This window comes from Nomascus leucogenys, chromosome 4 (assembly GCF_006542625.1).
Source record: "Nomascus leucogenys isolate Asia chromosome 4, Asia_NLE_v1, whole genome shotgun sequence".
NCBI classification, from domain to species: Eukaryota; Metazoa; Chordata; class Mammalia; order Primates; family Hylobatidae; genus Nomascus; species Nomascus leucogenys.
In genome coordinates, this window is record NC_044384.1 from 73,817,714 (window position 1) to 73,836,650 (window position 18,937).

At 39.4% G+C, this 18,937-nt stretch overlaps 1 pseudogene; it reads left to right on the forward strand.

Annotated features, from left to right (window-relative positions):
- Window positions 1-1,694: 1,694 nt before the first annotated feature.
- On the forward strand, window positions 1,695-2,337 carry LOC100588228 (annotated as a pseudogene).
- The last annotated feature ends 16,600 nt before the right edge of the window (window positions 2,338-18,937 follow it).

Sequence of the window (18,937 nt, forward strand, 5' to 3'; positions counted from 1 at the left end):
GAGTGAGAGTAACAGAGGCATAAAGGATGATGCTGAGCAAGAAGAAGCAGGGCTGGTACTAGGGTGAGCCAAGTGAGATGTTAAGGGCATAAAATTTAAGGTGGCCCTTGCATAGCCATGCAAAAGCAAGGTCAGCACTTCCTTGATGCTCTGAATGCCTTAAAGTTTGTGCCTAAGTGGTTGGCTTACTTCACTCTTGTCCTAGTCCTGACTGGATCAATGGTATCACCATCCACTGAGTTGGGGGAGGCTGAGCAGAAGCAAATTTGGGGAGGCTGGATTGAATATAGAAGCCTGGTTCTGGACATGTTGACTTTGAGATGGCCATTGAACATTCAAGTGGACACATCCAGTAGTCAGCTGGATCTCTGAGTCTATATCTCAGGAAAGAGGCTGAGACTAAAGTTATGTATTTAGAAGTTATCACAAGACTAGATGAACTCATGAAGAAAGTGAGTGTGAATGGATAGTTAGATAGATAAGGGAAGAGTTTCAAGGCCTGAGCCATGAAATACTTCCACTTGTCAGAAAGAAAAAGAGGAGCCAGCAAGGAACCTTGAAAAAGAGCAGGCAATAAGAGAAGGAACACTGGCAGTGTATATTCCTGGAAGACAAGACAATGCTTCAAGGAGTAGAGAGTGATAAATTGTGTCTCATGCTGCTATAGTTGACTTAGACAAAGCTTGAAACTCGAACGTTGGTGTTAGTAGCATTGAGGTCATCGACGATGTTGACTACAACAGTTTTAGTGGAGAGATGACAACAAAAGCCTGAACAGAGTGCACTGAAGATAGAAGAAGAGAGGAGAGAAATTTGATTCTGCAAATACATAAAACTCTTTCAAAGGCTTCTTTTAGAAAGAGGAAGGAAGATAGAGAGAGAGAGACAGACAGACAGTGAGAGAGGTGAGAGAGAAGCCAGAGGGGGAAGAGAGGTCCAGAATTTAATACTTTCCCAGTTTTTCCAACTTGCATCCCAACCCATTGTCTCTGGGTTTAGCTCTGGATACTTTGAAATTCTAATATTTATCTCCTCAGAAGGTGAGATGCAGAAGAGGAGATAGGAAATTGAGATAATAACTACTTTGTTCTGATGGGTGGGGAAAATTCTATATGAGAGTTTTTCTACCAAGACACAAGCGAAAGGAAGTGGCAACATGTTGCAATTCATCTAAGATCAGCAACTTTTTTTCTCTGTTTGAATTTGTTGATTTGGAAATTATTTGGCTCTGCAACTGAATCATCATTTGCTCTACCAGTTTTTCTAAAGTTTCACATGCTGATGCCAGTTAAGAAAGAATACATTTTAATCTGTCAACTTTTGCTTACCAAAGAAGATCTAAAAGTGTGTTCAAAGGTAATTTGAACAGACTCTTTCAAGATAGTGCATCTTTTAGTAGATCCGCAGAACAGTAAATATAACTTGATAATCACCCCAAGCATTTCTTGCATTGTAAAATTGAATTGGCAGCTTTGCATAATAAAGGGCTAAAATTATGAACCACACAAGATTTGCCTGAAACTTGATTGTTCAGTCTCAAAATTCTCTACTGAATACTCTTGTGCTTGCTTTTGTATTTATCCATTTTCATGTAACTGCTTAGAGCAGACTTTTTTAAAAATCTTTTTTCATAAAAATAAATTTTAATAAATATGCCGGCGGGTGGTAGGGATACCGACCCTACCGAGGAGCAGATGGCAGAAACAGAGAGAAACGACGAGGAGCAGTTCGAATGCCAGGAACTGCTCGAGTGCCAGGTGCAGGTGGGGGCCCCCGAGGAGGAAGAGGCGGACGCGGGCCTGGTGCCCGAGGCCGAGGCCGTGGCTGCCAGCCGGATGCTCGATTTCCTCTGCCTCTCTCTTTGCCAAGCTTTCCGCGACGGCCGCTCCGAGGACTTCCGCAGGAGCTACAACAGCGCAGAGGCTATTATTCATGGACTATGCAGTCTAACAGCTTACCAGTTGAGAACGATATACGTATGTCAGTTTTTGACAAGAATTGCAGCAGGAAAAACCCTTGATGCACAGTTTGAAAATGATGAACGAATTACACCCTTGGAATCAGCCCTGATGATTTGGGATTCAATTGAAAAGGAAAGTGACAAACTTCACGAAGAAATACAGAATTTAATTAAAATTCAGGCTATAGCTGTTTGTACGGAAAATGACAACTTTAAAGAAGCAGAAGAAGTCTTTGAAAGAATATTTGGTGATCCAAATTCTTTATGCCTTTCAAAAGCAAATTGCTTATGATAATCTCTCAGAAAGATACATTTCATTCCTTTTTTCAACACTTCAGCTACAACCACATGATGGAGAAAATTAAGAGTTATGTGAATTATGTTCTAAGTGAAAAATCATCAACCTTTCTAATGAAGGCAGCAGCAAAAGAAGTAGAAAGTAAAAGAACAAGAACAATAACTTCTCAAGATAAACCTAATGGTAATGATATTGAAATGGAAACTGAAGCTAATTTGGATACAAGAAAAAGGTCTCAAAAGAATCTTTTCTTATCTAAGTTGCAACACGGAACCCAGCAACAAGACCTTAATAAGAAAGAAAGAAGAGTAGGAACTCTTCAAAGGACAAAAAAGAAAAGAGAAAGCAGAAGAGCCACTGAAAGCAGAATACCTGTTTCAAAGGCTCAACCGGTAACTCCTGAAAAACATCGAGCTGGAAAAAAACAGACATGGCTTTGGGAAGAAGACAAGAATTTGAGATCTGGCGTGAGGAAATATGGAGAGGGAAATAGTCTAAAATACTATTGCATTATAAATTCAACAACTGGACTAGTGTCATGTTAAAAGACAAATGGAGGACCACGAAGAAACTAAAACTGATTTGCTCAAACAGCGAAGACTGATTGTGTTTGTAACAGCTTGATGAAAGGACAGTTAAGTATTTTGATCACTGCATTTTGTTTGAAACTTGTGTCATTGATGTATTTTAAAACTTCTGTTTAAAGCATTACAGTATTTTTCTGTGACCATCAATTAATATGAGGGTTTGTGCTATAAGAGTTAAAGCATATGCTATCATTGTATTCTTTAAGAACTTTATTTTGATAAAATGTAAATTTGTTGAACCCTGTCACATTTAGTATCCCCACCCCCAAATACTGTTCCAATGAAAAAATTAAAACCTGATACGAAAAAAAAAATTAAATTAACCTATTTTGTGTCTGTAGGCTGACCTCAACCCTGTAACATAACCCATTAAAATGAATTTTCTTTTTTTTTAAGACAGAGTTTCTCTCTGTCGCCCAGGCTGGAGTGCAATGGCACAATTTCAGCTCACTGCAACCTCTGCCTCCTGGGTTCAAGCGATTCTCCTGCCTCAGCCTCCTGAGTAGCTGGGATTATATGCACACGCCACCACGCCCAGCTAATTTTTGTACTTTTAGTAGAGGCGGGGTTTCACCATGCTGGTTAGGATGGTCTCGAACTCCTGACTTCATGATTCACCTACCTCTGCCTCCCAAAGTGCTGAGATTACAGACATGAGCCACTGTGTCCTGCCTAAAATGAATTTTCTAGATGATTGAATAACAGTAGTCCTTTGATAGGAGATAAGGAGTTGGTTTATGGCCTTAATATATTACTTAATTACTTAAGATGTTTATTAATAGAATGATGAATGTACAGAGTAACCTATAAGCATGACATGCTTTTGCTTTCAGTAGTTTCATGTAAAGAAAAAAACTTGAAAATAGTAATACCTGAGGACCCATGGGAATAATAGACACTGGGAAGGTAGGATGGGGAGCGGGAACAAGAGCTGAAAAGCTACCTACTGGGGACTCTGCTCACTACCTGGGTGACAGGATCATCTGTACCCTAAACCTCAACATCACACAGTATACCCAGCTAACAAACCTGCCCATGTGTTCCCTGAATCTAAAAAAAAAATCGAAATAATTGTTTTAAAAAAGAAAAAGACAATAGTATTACCCATGGGACAAAATTTGTACTATTAGCAAGAATCATTTGTGTCTCATTTAGAAACAATTTGAATTTTGTTCCAGTGTTTAAACTTTGACAAAAGTGGTTTTGAATAGATCTTTATAAACTGATGCCATAAATACAAGATTCTCTGATACCTTCATTTAATATATCAATATTGGGCCTAAAACAGTATTCTGTAAAGCTTAAATTGGTATTAACTATGATCATCTTGATGTCTACGATAGATAATAAACAAGGTCATATATACCTTACTAAACAATTTTGGTTTTTCACCAATATTTTATTTAAAAGATTTAGACTAACAGAATTATTTAGCATTTTGAGTCATGTGCTTTAACAAGTGAGTAAAAATATTGGAATATTGAAGTATTTGCATAAAAAATCAAATGGTAGTGTTTTGTAATCTCTGTTGTATTTCCTGTTAAGGTTTCATATATTACTTTCCCATTGTTCCTGAATTTGTTATCCTATATATAAACAGAAACATGGATGAGTACCATAAAATAAATAAATGAATATGCCAGACTCACTCCAATAGCATCCATCATATCATATGTAGTATATAAATATATATTTTACCATTATAATTGACAAACCAGCAATTATGAGCTTGATTATTTGTGGATGCATTAGGAGCAGTGTTTCTTCATAGGATATAATATTCCATAATTTCTTATTCTTTACTGCTTGCTGCACTGTAAAACGTTTATAAAATGAGTTGCTTTTGGGGTGTGAAATGAGCAATCATCAGAGGAAAAGCATTAAGGACGAGAAAGTGGAGTGAGGATCATGAAGCATGTGCATTTCTTTCTCAAGGTTGTGGGTAAATTTCAGCTCCATGGAAAACCTTGAGAAAGAATCCAGCAAGAATGAAATCATGAAATGTTAGCTTTCCCCAAGTAGAAATTCCATAATAGAACTATAAAATTGCTGCTTACAAATTTTTTCTTCTAAATTCTACTTGAAATTGGGGAATTGAAAGGGCCAGGAGGGACCTTGGAATTCATCTAGTCTGAACTCATTATGCATAGGAAAAGCTTAGGTGAGCCATTCTGCAAATCACACTAAAGTGACATAGAAACTACTAGAACCTAAGGTTCTGAATTACTGTTTCAGGTGTTCATCTGCTACAACAAACATTTATCAAACACCTAGTAGGTATAAGAGATCATTTAAACCCACCCCAAAGGTTACAAAGTTGAGGAAAGCACTCTGCCTTTGCAGAAATCACAATCTATTATCAAAGCATATGATAAAAATTTCAATATCTAAAACACAAGATCTAATGTGTTAAGTGCCATGAGAATGATCTAAGAGTTTAAGAAGGGAGAGATACAATGAAGTTTGGGCAAACCAGTATGTTTCTTGAAGGAATAGCACTTAATTTGTGATGTGAAGGTAAAATCTCAGTAAAGAAAAGTGAGGAAGTAAGCGGTAAGCCTGGCAGAAGGAATATTATTAGCAAGTCCAGGAAAATATACTCTAATCAAAAAGAGCAAGTAGCCTAATGTGACTGGATTTCAATTTACCTTTACATTTTTTCTATCATGTTATTTCATGCCCATAAATTGTGGCAATAGTCTAAATGAATTTGAATATCAGACCAAATTGCCTTGTCTTATGTGGTAACCCACTCAAGTCTCTAAGCAGAAAATAACCTGACCCCCATTCTCTGAGATTTGAGAAAAAAAAACTGTGTATCTTTCACTAAAGTTTGTAATGCATTTTGGAAGGAAAGAGGAAAAGAGAACGAATAAGTCCTGACCATGTGTATTACCCATTTGCTCTGAAAGCCATATCCTGCCCCTTTTTCTGCTCAGCTCTGAATGTTAGTCTCACAATGAGGTTTAGCTAAGTGAAGGCAGAGGAGCGGGCATCCAAAGGGTAGAAGGGAAGGAGAAGCCAGACTGTTTCTTCTCACTCTCTGTACTTGAGGTAGCATCTCTTCTCTGGTTTCGGTTCCTGTTGTGCAGTCTTTGCCATGCTTCCAGCCTGGCAGCCTTGGCATTTCCTAAGCAGTTCCTTCTCCATGATTCCAGGTCCTGCTGAGGCCCCAACTCAGAGAATCCCATAGTGCCACCGCCTCCCTTTGAGCCCCATTTCTGATATCATAGAGACTTTCTGTTGTTGCTAACCTCTGGGTGTTTCACATTTTCTTATTAACTTTTTCCACTCTTCCAATATAGGATATTAAAAAGCATATTACTGAAATTTTAAAAAGCATAATTGCCTTTAGATATAATTAAACAAAGGGCCTCAAACAAAGTCACCATGGACCTGCCTCTTTCTCACTATTCCCGGACTCTTCTGTGTTCTTTTTGCATTGTCTTTGCTGTCAGGCTAGTTGTTTCTATATAATTGGAAAGATGACTGTTGTTTGGCCCAAGTCTACATCCATATGGCTCAAAATCCAAATGAAAAAGAGATTATCTATTTTCCAGAAACCCTGCATTAAATCTCAAAGTTGAATTTGATTGATTTGCTAGAGGGTAGGGTGATGAAGTTCTCTGGTCCTGGTCATTGGAGAGGGGTAAATGTTATTTCAGCCTCAGTCAAGTTTTATGGAGTGAGGCATAGCGTTGCCTGAAAAGAAGGGATACTGGGCAAACAACAATCATCTAATACAGAGAGATGCTGAAAATTATCTATTTGCTCCTCCATATCCACTCTTCATCCTTTTCTAACCTGACTTTGTGCAAAGGAAACTCACCTCCTTGGCCACTCTCTTCCTTTGTCCTCTGACTTTATGTCAAGTGCAGCCAATGGAGCACATTGCCATGGGAATGGACACCAAGAGGAAAGAGCCTTAGTGGGGTTTATTCCACCCTCACCTGGCCAGGCAGTGATGTGGCAGTGGCGGTGGCAGCAACCCTCACTGAAGCAGCTCTTGCTGAGTAATGTCTCCCATGTGCAGATTCCCCAGTGCTCTGATAAGAGCTCCCACCTCCCTCAACCCTACAGGCCTGATGGTGGGGATGGCCTTCACCACCACTAGTCCCTGGGTGCCTCACTGCTTCTAGTGGGTTCCTTAGCTTTGTCCATACCCTGAATGAACTCTTGATTAAACCCTCTTCAGTTATCCTTTTTTTTTAAGCATGCCAACTGATCCAGCCAGGACCTGGTACTTACGGGTTAAATGATTATTGCCACTTTCTAGCTGACAAAGCCAAGCTTAAACATTTTCAGAAACTTACTAAAGACCACGCAATGAGGAGGAGGTGGGGTTGGGACTGAAATTTTGGTTTATTTGCCTTCAAAGTCTGGATCTTAGAAGAACAATTTCTCCCCCTTTGACAGACATAAACCCAAGAGCATCTATGCCATTGTCATGTGTCTTGTCTGTCTACCTTCTACATACATCCGAGTATGATGGGCCAGGCAGACAGGGATTTTGGCTTCCTTAGCAAAATTGGCTCTTAAGTTAAAAAGAAAAACAAAATAAGATGGAGAATCCCCTCTCTTACATTCACAACTTCATGGCTGACTCCAGTTTGCTTTTTGATAATATACACATTCCACTTCTTATATTCTGTGAGTAAATAGGCCTTTCATAAGCACATCCAAAGGGTAACATAATTTTCATTCTGTCCCCTCTCCTTGCACTTTTCTTAAAGTGAATTCCTAGTTAATGCCTGAGAGAGTAAAATTCCTGATCCAATTTTTTTCACAAAATGTGTAGTTTTATGTGGAGGAAATAGGAGTCTGGAAGATACTCAGTCTCAATGAACTTTACTCCTCTGAGGAAGGTTAGCAATTGGGATAGGAGTCAGTAGAGGCACCCTCATTAGTCACCAGCTCTGATTGTAAACAGTGGGGTAATCGGTTTCAATTCTTTACCATAGAACTTTCTCTGGCACCAGATTCATGTAAGTATAATTCAGAAATGTAAGTGGACAACAGCTTATTGTCCAAGGCTCCCAAGGACCAAAAGAGAAGGTGCAAAAATAAAAGCTTAAAAGTAGCCAAGTAACTCTGACCTGGAGTGCTGAAGTTCATTCCCTTTCTACATCATTTCCATAATATCTCCATATCCAAATGGCATCCCAGAATACATGAAGGAATTAGGAAGTCTAAGGGGTCAAGGAAGATAGAAACCTTATTTAATGACAAGGTAACAAAAACAGAAATAATACTTTTAAAATTATTTTTAAAATCTTACTTGTGATGCATACTAATGTCCCAGAGTTGTGTGGGCTTTTCTCCAGAAGTACAAATTCACAAAATGTTATTTATTTATTTATTTTATTATAATTTAAGTTCTGGGATACATGTGCAGAATGTGCAGGTTTGTTACATAGGTATACACATGCCATGGTGGTTTGCTGCACCCATCAACACGTCATCTATGTTAGGAATTTCTCCTAATGCCATCCCTCTCCTAGCCCCTCACCCCCTAATAGGCCCCACTGTGTGATGTTCCCCTCCCTGTGTCCATGTGATCTCATTGTTCAATTCCCGCTTATGAGTGAGAACATGTGATATTTGGTTTTCTGTTCCTGTGCTAGTTTGCTGAGAATGATGGTTTCCAGCTTCATCCATGATTATTTTGACAACAGTTTAGAGCAAAACAAAGGATAGGCCAAGGGCCTCTGGTCAGAGTTTGTGCTCTGAAAGGGGATCCCTTTCTCCATGGTGCTAGGTAGTCACGGTGATACACAGGCAAAACAGAAGTGATCTCCCTGTTTTCTTCAACCAAGTCCCAATTACTCCCAGCATCTTCATAATGGGTGAGAATGAACCTCGGTTGAGTACAACATGCTCCATGGTTTGTGTTTCTTTCCTTTTTTTTTTTTTTTTTTTTTTTTTGCTACAAGGTTGCAGGCTCCCTTGTAGTCTACAAACAGCTTGAGAACAGGGATGGTCTTTACTCATCTTTGTTCTTATTCCTTAGCTCAAGGCCTGGACACATAGCAGGCATTTAATAAAGTGAGTTCTGTTAACCTAATCTTTAAATATTGATGTTGTTTTATTTTCAGGAGAAAAACTTACTTAGGTCACATACATACACACACACCATATGCATTCACACTCCAGAAAAGTAAATCCAACACATACATACACACAAAGAACAAGTGATGTAAAAAAGATGATAAATCGAAGACAATAAAACGTTCATTTTTATACTAAAATTAAAAAATAAGATATGAAGAAAGCTGAGCATAAAAGATTGACATATACAGAAGCTACAGGAAAACAGACACACAAAGTATTATTTCATGTCTCCGTGTATTGATTTTTTTCTCTAACATGGGGAATGAGGTAGGATTTCCATTGCCCCCCACTTTCTGTTGGCTGCTGATGGCTATATTTACTTTTCTGAGAATCTCACATATTGACCATAGATACTGTTGTCACTAAATAAACCACAGGCACCATTAATCAAATAGGAATTAGTGAAAAAGGAAAGAGGTATAGTGGGTCGAATAATTTTTCCCTAAATTTATATGCATCTGTGTCTTAGTTGATTTGAGCTGCTATAACAAAAATATCAAGGTCCCTGAAGCCTCTTTTATAGGGCATTAATCCAATCCATGAGGAATTTGTCTTCATGGGTTAATCACCCCCGCCCCCCGCAAAAAAGCCACATCTCTTAATACTCTCATATTGGGGATTAAGTTTGAAAATATGGGCTGGCCATGGTGGCTCATGCCTGTAATCCCAGCACTTTGGGAGGCCGAGGTGGGTGGATCACTTGAGGTCAGGAGTTCGAGACCAGCCCGGTCAACATGGTGAAACCCCATCTCTACTAAAAATACTGGGCGTGATGGCATGCGCCTGTAATCCCAGCTAGGCAGGAGACCCACTTGAACCCGGCAGGGGGAAGTTGCAGTGAGCCAAGATGGCACCACTGCACTCCAGCCTGGGTAAAGAACAAGACTCTGTCTCAAAAAAAAATGTTTGAACATATGAATTTTGGGGGTGCACAAACATTCAGACCATTCCAACCTGGAACATCAGAATGTGACCTTATTTGAAAATAGACTCTTTGTAGATATATTTGGGATATAAAAAGGATTCTGGGATAAAACCATCCTGGATTTACAGGGCATACAAGAATCTAACGACTGGTATGTGTATGAGAAGAGGGAAAAATACAGAGACACAGGGGATAAGGCCATTTGTAAACTCTAGCAGAGATTGGATTTATCTTGCCACAGACCAAGAAATGCAAAGGCCCACCAGAAGCTGAAAGAGCAAGAAAGGATTCCAGCATTCCAAGGAAGGGTGACCCTGATAACACCTTGATTTTGGACTTCTGACCTTCACAACAGTGAGAGAATACATTCTTGTTGTTTAAGCCACCCAGTTTGTGGTACTTTGTTACAGTGGCCACAGGAAACTAATACAGGAGGTTTTTTGTTTAGCATATTACAGGATATTGACTTGAGTAGGAACTCAGATTCCACAGAGAGATAGTTGGATGAGGTCTATGTATTAACACCACATTGAATATAAACTCTATAAGTGGGAAGCATTGTTTGCAGGAAGAGAAAATACCACATTCCAACCATATTGATGGTTGTTGAGTCAGGGCCCTCTTATTCTATGAGATTCCTGTCGAAACTACCTTATCAGCAACTGTCTGGCTGAGAGCAAGAATAATCTTTTGCCTCCTTTATATACAGATTTTATGTAGTTAGTTAAATAAATGTTAATTTAAATTAATAAAAAATCATACTAAAGCAATTTCTAAAAATATATTTATTGGCCACTTTTTTTTTAGGTCTTCAATAGAATAATGAAATCCATGAAAAATCCTCAGGTCTTCAGAGTTTCATCTTGATATCTTATCATTCTGTCAAACTATAGGCTGAGGGAGAAACATTCTGCACCTTCCCTTAGAAGACCCACTTTGGATACACCTTTCCACAGAGGCATTTTTTAGGATTTCTGTGTCTAGGTTTCTCCCTGGAAAAACCAGGGATAAAACCATCAGTCACATTAATTGCAGCCCAGGGAATGTTCAGCTGGCACACGTGACTAGACCAGTGGTAGAAGGCATGCAGGACTTAGGATTTCACATTTCTTTACATTTGACCTTTACATTTCTAACAAGAAAGGCATTGTTTATTAATGTCTTCATTTTACACAGGAAAAAAAAAACGAAGATCAGGATGGTTAAGAGAATTGCTCAAGATTACACAGCTAGTAAATGGCAGACTCGAGTCCTGAGCCCAGCATAGTCTTGCCCCAGGGCTGTGCATCATGTTGCTTTTCTGAAAATGTGCTTAATTCTATTTGCTTGATCACTCTCCTTCTTGAGCTCTAGAATGGTAAACGCCATCTGTCTGTTGAAAACAAAATGAGAACACCTATTTTTTTGCCAGGCACAGTTGAGAGTAAACAGTGATTTATAATCCAAGCTCGAACAGTGTATTGGCTGACTAAAATTTAATAATTATTTTACTTCTTTTAGATAGTCTGACTGGATGATTGGCAGTAATTTTCCTATGTTTTTCACTCTTTTGAGGAACAGGCTGGCCCTGGGAGATGGGATGGAGTGAGAAGGAAGAAAAGGCAGCCTAGCTTTTATAAATCTCATCAAAGTCAAAAGTCTTATGGACACACCTTTGCAATACCTCCCCTGGAAGTGACTTAAGTGTTATGTGTTTCCACGTGCCCTTGTTTTAGTAATTTTTCCATGGGAAAACAAACTCATGACTTAGTAAAATTTGACTAAGTAAATCACCTAAAATTTCACGACAAAACTCCCCCTAAATGGCGGTGGGAAGCCACAGTTAGAAACAAATTTTGGCTTACTATTTTTCGACTAATTTTTAAAAGAGTGGTAAAATACACATAAAATTTACCATCTTAACCATTTTTAAGTGTGCAGTTCAGTAGTGCTAAGTGAATTACATTGTTGTGTAATCATGTCCAGAACTTTTCCATCAGTCACAGCTGAAACTTTATCCCCATTAAACAACTCCTCATTTTCCCCTCTCCTCAGCTCCTGGCAACCATAATTCTACTTTCCATTTCTATGCATTTTATTACTTCAGACACTTCATGTAAGTAGACTCATAGTCCACTTTTGTGGCTTGCTTGTTTCACTTAGCATGTCTGCAAGATGTATCCATGTTGTAGTATTGTGTCAGAGTTTCATTCCCATTTAAGGCTGAATAATATTCTCATATATATATATATATATATATATACATACACAATTTTTGTTTCCATTCATCTGTAGATGAACACTTGGGTAGTTGCTAATCTTGACTATTGTAAGTAATGCTGCTATGAACATAGGTGTACACTCTACCTACTACTTTTAATCACAGTTTAAACCCTTCCATTTTGAGAAAAGTTGTAAATTAACAGAATATGTCTTATTTAGAAAACTAATCATCATTTTTATTCTCAGATATAATGAGAACAACACAAAGAAAGTATTTTTTCTTTGAAGTTCATAAGGTGCCATTGCATAATTTATTTTTACATAAAAACACTTTCTGGGTTGAGCATGGTGGCTCATACTTATAATTCCAACACTTTGGGAGGTTGAGGTGGGAAGATCACTTGAGGCCAAGAGTTCAAGACCAGTCTGGGCAAGAGAGTGAGACCCTATCTCTACAAAAACTTTAAAAAATTAACGAGGCATGGTGGTGGATGCCTGTAGACCCAGCTACCCAGGAGGCAGAAGTGGGAGGACAGTTTGAGGCCAGGAGTTCAAGGCTGCAGTAAGCTATAATCATGCCACTGCACTCCAGCCTGGGCAACAGAGTGAGAACCTGTCTCAGGAAGAAGAAAAAGAGAAGGAAAGAAGGAAGGAAGGAAGGAAGGAAAAAAAAGAAAGAAAAAAGAGAAAGAAAGAAAGAGGGAGGAAGGGAGGGAGGAAGGAGGGAAGGAAAGAAAAAGAGAGAAAGAAAGAAAGAAGAAAGAAAGAAAGAAGAAAGAAAGAAAGAAAGAAAGAAAGAAATAAAGAAAGAAAGAAAGAAAGAAAGGAAAGAAAGAAAGAGAGTTAGATGAAATTTCGGAGTATGTTGCTGCTTTGAATTGAGTGGTGAATTGGGAAGCATCAGTCTCCCAGGAAGAGACAGAGAGCTGATAATGTAGCATGCATTCTCCCAAATCTGTCCCACCCAGGGAATAATGTTCTAGATTTTTCTGACATGCTTCTGGAGGGTGATAATGCTAAAAGTCCCTCACAGAATCATTTCCCATTACTAAATTCACCTGGTTTATTACATCTCAGGAATGAAATTTTTCAATTAAGTCTTCCCCTTGTTTTGTTGGTTGTAACTACTTAGGATGACTGCCCTACTTAGGGATGGTATCTTAGTCCATTTGGGCTGTTACAGAAAATTTTGTTACAAAAATACCATAAACTGGGTGGCTTATAAACAACATAAATTTATTTCTTACAGTAACAGAGGCTTGGAAAGCTGAGATTAAGTCACTATCAGAATTGGTATCTGGTGAGGCCGTTTCCTGGTTCACAGACAATGGCTGTCTTCTCGCTGTGTCTTCTCCTGCAATTGATTTCTTTTGCAATGGATCTCTTGCATCTCTTTGATAAGAGCACTAATCTCATTCACCAATTCATGAATCACTAATCACTTATGAAAGGCCCCATCTCCTAATACCATCATACTGGGAATCAGAATTTCAACACAGGAATTTTGGGAGACTATCAGTCTATTGTTGATGGTTTGATGACATAATTCTCATGGTGATTTTAATCCATGCTCCCTTTTAATAAACATAAAATATTGTAAAATTATATATTTTTTTCTCATAGACAACTACCCCCCCTTCCTCATACTTTATCCTCTTTAAAAGCACTGATATACTTAGAAGATGGTTTATTTTCTAGGGATTTCTGTAGATTAGGTAGAGCTTTTATTTTTCTTTGGCTAAATATTACATTTATTTTCAAATATGTGCATTCTACTTTGATCCTCCTAATTCTGATCCTCTCTCTATTACCCCCTCCCCAAAAACCTTCTGAGGATCATATCATTTTAATTAGGAAGTTATTTGGCTACATTCAAAAGATGATTTTTCTTTAAAAATATATTGGACTAATAACTCCAATTTGTGCACACCACATCTGAATAATGTTACAAACATGTGTGAACTCTGTAAGGCTCCCAGTCCAACTTTTTTTTTTTTTTTGAGATGGAGTTTCACTCTTGTCACCCAGGCTGGAGTGCAATGGTGCGATCTCAGCTCACTGCAACCTCCGCCTCCTGGATTCAAGTGATTCTTCTACCTCAGTCTACCAAGTAGCTGGGATTACAGGCATGTACCACCACGCCCAGCTAATTTTTGTATTTTTAGTAGAGACGGGGTTTCACCATGTTGGCCAGGATGGTCTCAATGTCTTGACCTCATGATCCGCCCGCCTTGGCCTCCCAAAGTGCTGGGATTACATGCTCATGAGCCACTGCCCCCAGCCCCGGTCCAACTTTTATTTCATTTTCATCTTTCCTAATCCAGCCTTGTGTTGGAAACTTCTTCAGACTAAGCCAAGAAAACCTTAGGTCTTCATGTTCATATGGGGACCTTAATTTTGGTATGGTGTTTGTACATTTTAAAATATTTCTACATATGTTAACCTTGTGGTGATTCTCTGAGGCATGAGAGATACTATTTTACTTGTTTCATAGAAGAGAAAACTTGAATTACAGAGAGGTGAAGTGACTGCCCTGAGGGCTTCCCCAGCTAGCAAGTTCAGGATAGGCTAAGCTGGATCCCAGGTTCCCTGGCTTCCAGTCTGGTACTCTTCCTGCTATTCCATGCTGTGTTTTCTGATTGAAAAATAATAAGTCTTTGGTATTTCTCAGCTTGGTCAAATCTGTTTAAAGATGACTTAGCCCATTTTTGTCTGAGTCCATATGAATCAAGTGATCCTTTAATCTGTCTTACCGAATAAATGCACCCTTCCTGAAGTAAGTGAGTGCCCTATGGAGTTAGGTGCCGAGCTGAGCTTCAGTTCTGGGTTATTTATTGCCAATTTGGCATCACCAACTCTCCCTTCTAAGGGTTCCTCTGTCTTTCAGAGAAGTTGGGAGCTATATTTGCAGAACGCCCTTTCCATATGCTTACAGGTTGGTTTACCAAGAAGTCCCTTCCCTTGCTGAAGATTTGGAAGGCTGAAATAAATGACAGCCTAGAGGGGGTTACAGGCAGAAATGTGGACAGCCATGAGATTCTAAGAGGCTCCACTGGAAAGCCACTCCATCACTGCAGACTGTGATGGTTGAAGAGAAATGTCTAGAAGTTCAAGGACAATGGACAATGAACAGGAAACTGTTCAGCTGGGAGCTGAGGCAGAGGTTGTCCACCATGGATTCATTGACCTCAGCTTCCCCCAGTCTTCCAATGGTTGTATAGACTTCTTGACATCTGCATTAAATCTTTTTAATTTGGATTATCTAGAGCAACCAGTTTTTCTTTACTAAACCCTGACTGATAGAATCATTCCCATGCTAAGTGCTAACATTTTGATTATGACTTTTATTCTTATTGCTAAAGTATAGTTTCAAAAGATATAATTAGGACACTGATGCAAATATAATATGAATACCTGACAGTTTTAGGATGGATGTACAGTGAGTAATGAGGGGCTTTTTCCACCTTCAATGCATGAGAGCTCTTGAGGCCCTCCCACTGCACATTCAGAGTCACCAGATTTGTGCATGATATCTCTGCTTATACAAGAAAAGAGTCCCTATGATTGCTCCATATTTTCTGTCATGGTAAGAGTGAAGAGCAAGAGAGCTAGGATAAGGCCCTAGAAAAAGACAATGGCAAAGCACAGATACATGCCTTTCACCTCTGCCACTATCTTTCCAGAAAACCCCATGTAAACCTTGAGCACACTGCAAAGTCATTGGACAGGTTTCTCTCCAGCAAGAAAGCCCCATGCCCCTTGCCAGTTCACTGGGGCCTCTCAGGCACCATTCTCAGCAGGAGCTATTGGTTGGGTCAGGTATGTAGGGGAGCTGCCAGTGCCACTGAAGTCATGTGATAATTGTGGTCTCCTGGCCAGGAAGCAGCTGATCTAGCTTGAGGACGGGGCGGTCAGGATGTGCCATTGATTCCTTTGTGAGAAATTCTTAAGAACCTACTCTCCATCTGGACTTAATTCTCCCAGGAGAATTAATGGATTTTTTTTTTCTCTTCTCTAAAGGGAACAAATAAAGGCCCAATTATTTTCCAGCAATCTGAGTTTAAGAGTCTATAAATTCTAATTTTTTGTTTCCTGGAAACAGTAAAATTCCATTGCCATTTGTTTTCTTCTTTAAAATCCCCTTTACTGCACTTTCAAAGTAAGCTTTTCTCATAGCCCTGAAGAGCCTTTGTCTTTACCTCGTCGGTAAAAATAAGTTGCCCCCTTTGACTCAGTTGGTTGAGATATGGTGTACTGAAATGCACCCAGCAGGCCATTGCCAAAGTTGTGGTTTTTCAATTTATGTTTGAGATGAAAGCGTCCAAGGAGAATTCCACTCGTGTAGGTTGCATAAGAGCTGACAAACAAAGCTGAACTGGATAAGAGTATAAAGAAAGTAAGAGAAGCAAAATGTGTGATAGAGGCCACAGATTCTGCCATAGACAGCGAGATGGTGACAAGGTGAAAAGGGGCTGCAAATTTTTTAACTGGCTCCGTCCTTCCTGAGAGCTCTGCACCATATCTCCTCCACACAGGTGCAGATTTTGCTTTAGTTTTACAAAGATTAGAACAAGAAAGAAGCTGCTTTTAAAACAAGAAAAAAAAATCAGTTTCAGTGCACTGTCTCGTGTAATATTATATCCTATTGTACCCTGTCGTGGTTTAGGCATCACTGTATTCCCTCATTGTGTCATGTATATATTAAGAGCTAAATAAATGTCCATTTCATTGAATGTAAGAGCTAAATAAATGTCTGTTTCATTGAATAGTTCAGCTCTGCTCTCACCTCTCCTAATTAAACCAACACCACATGCCACTTGCTACCTCCTGAACAATTACTATTTTTGTGTTTCTTCATTTATCCAACAAACAGCTCCAAAGATGTAACATTCAACTCTAACATAAACCCTGTTGCTTCCAGAGGCTCTGCGCCCATCCCCTTGTTATGCTACACTGATATTTAGACCTACTTGAAGATAACTCTTTTTCATTTATGTGCCCTTACAGGTCCCAGTAAGAGTCCCTGAAGAAAAAAGGTACATTGCATACCCAACATTGATTACGTTTATCTTCCTTCATACGCAAAGCATCATTATGTTTCCACATTCAAGAAACAAACTCATGAGTCATCATGGGAACACCCTGACTTTTAGATTCAGACTGATCTATATTCAAATATGGAACTGATTCCACATTACATGTCTAGATGTAAAACTGGGAGTAATGTATATGACCTTTGTAGATCTGTTTTTTTCCATTGGAATAATAGCAATACTTACCTTGCAGGTTTGTTCTGGGAATTCAATGAGATGACACACATGCAGTGGGGCTGCAAATGTGCTGATGTTGGAGTCAAAATGTGGGAAAAACAGGGGACTTTTAGTGTTCTCTATGTAGACTAGTCTTTGTAGACTTGCAGCCCCATTGATAGTGGAGGCAGTCATATGATCTTGGTTTGATCTAGTAACTGACATGTCATTTAGTTAACACAATCTGTTTTAGATGCTTTTCAGACTTTCAGATTCTCTCTCCTACTCCTGAACTTCCCTGGAATGACACCAAGTTGTATGAGGGGTTTACTGTGTCCTTGTGATAGTGGAGAGAAAAAAAATTCAGATCATGTGGAATCTTCAGATGCCCTTTACGCCCAGCTGTGGACAGGCTGGTCCACCTCTCCTTGTCTGAGGATTGCTGAGCTCTGCCTAGCTCTGCCTATCCTTTTGGAGTGAAGCTTTGGCTTCCTGGAGTTCGTTTCAGGAATTTGTGTGTATTCAAGTCCACCCCCACTTTATCCTATCCACTCTGACTCCAAGCTTCTGACAGTTGCCCACTCCTTTCTCAACACTTCCACATCCCTTCTGGAGCATTTGGGAAATCTTAAATCCCTGTCATAACAACTGCAGACAATGGAGAGCCAGGATTCCATCGTGGACTCATCACTTAAACCCATTCTGCAGTCTTCCCACAGAATTGCTCTGGAGCCACGATGGATCTGGCATCCAGCTGAAGGCACAAGTTGTTCTAGGGGCCTGCAGACTCTGCCTTGGAAAATAATCTACTCCTCTGATAATTGTGTATTGCCCCGTACTTACTTCGAAGTTCCTAAAAGACTTTTGCATTTGATGTATGATTCTTATGTGGGAATAGGAACCTTTTTGTTCTACTTTTTTTTCTGCCTCCGTTATCTGACAGGATGGGAAGCGGTAAGCTTTCCTGTTACTTTCGCTTTCTGTCTGAATGCAACTGTCCTATATCATTTGCTCCTCATTCCTCCAAGATTTCATTCTCACAGTTCAGCCCAAATGATGAAATTGGCTGTATCTTGGTTTATTCTGGTTACTACAGCAAACTACCATAGACTGGGTAGCTTATAAAAAACAGAAATGTATTTCTCACCGTTCTCAAGTCTGGGAAGTCCAAGATGAAGGCACCAGCAAATTCCATGTCTGCTGAGGCCTGTTTTCTGGATCATAGATGGTGCTTTCTCACTGTGTCCTCACATTGGTGGAAGAGGCAAGGGCTTTTCCTTGAGTGTCTCATAAGGGCACTAATCCCATTCATGTGGATCTGCCCCCATGACCTAATCTCCTCCCTAAGTCTTCACCCTCTGATACCATCACCTTAGGAGTTAAAATTTCAACATACAAATTCTGAGAAGGCGGAAACAGTCAGACCCTAGCAGGGTGCAAGGACAGAAATCAGCCCAACCGTAAGAAAACTTAGAAAATATATCTAAAGCTTTATCCCTGTTATAGATGGAAAACACTTGGTGCAGAGCCTGGAATCTTCTATGAACTTGGATAGGTGAATAACACCGTACTACATGGTGATAGCTGTGAAAGATCCAAGTGTTA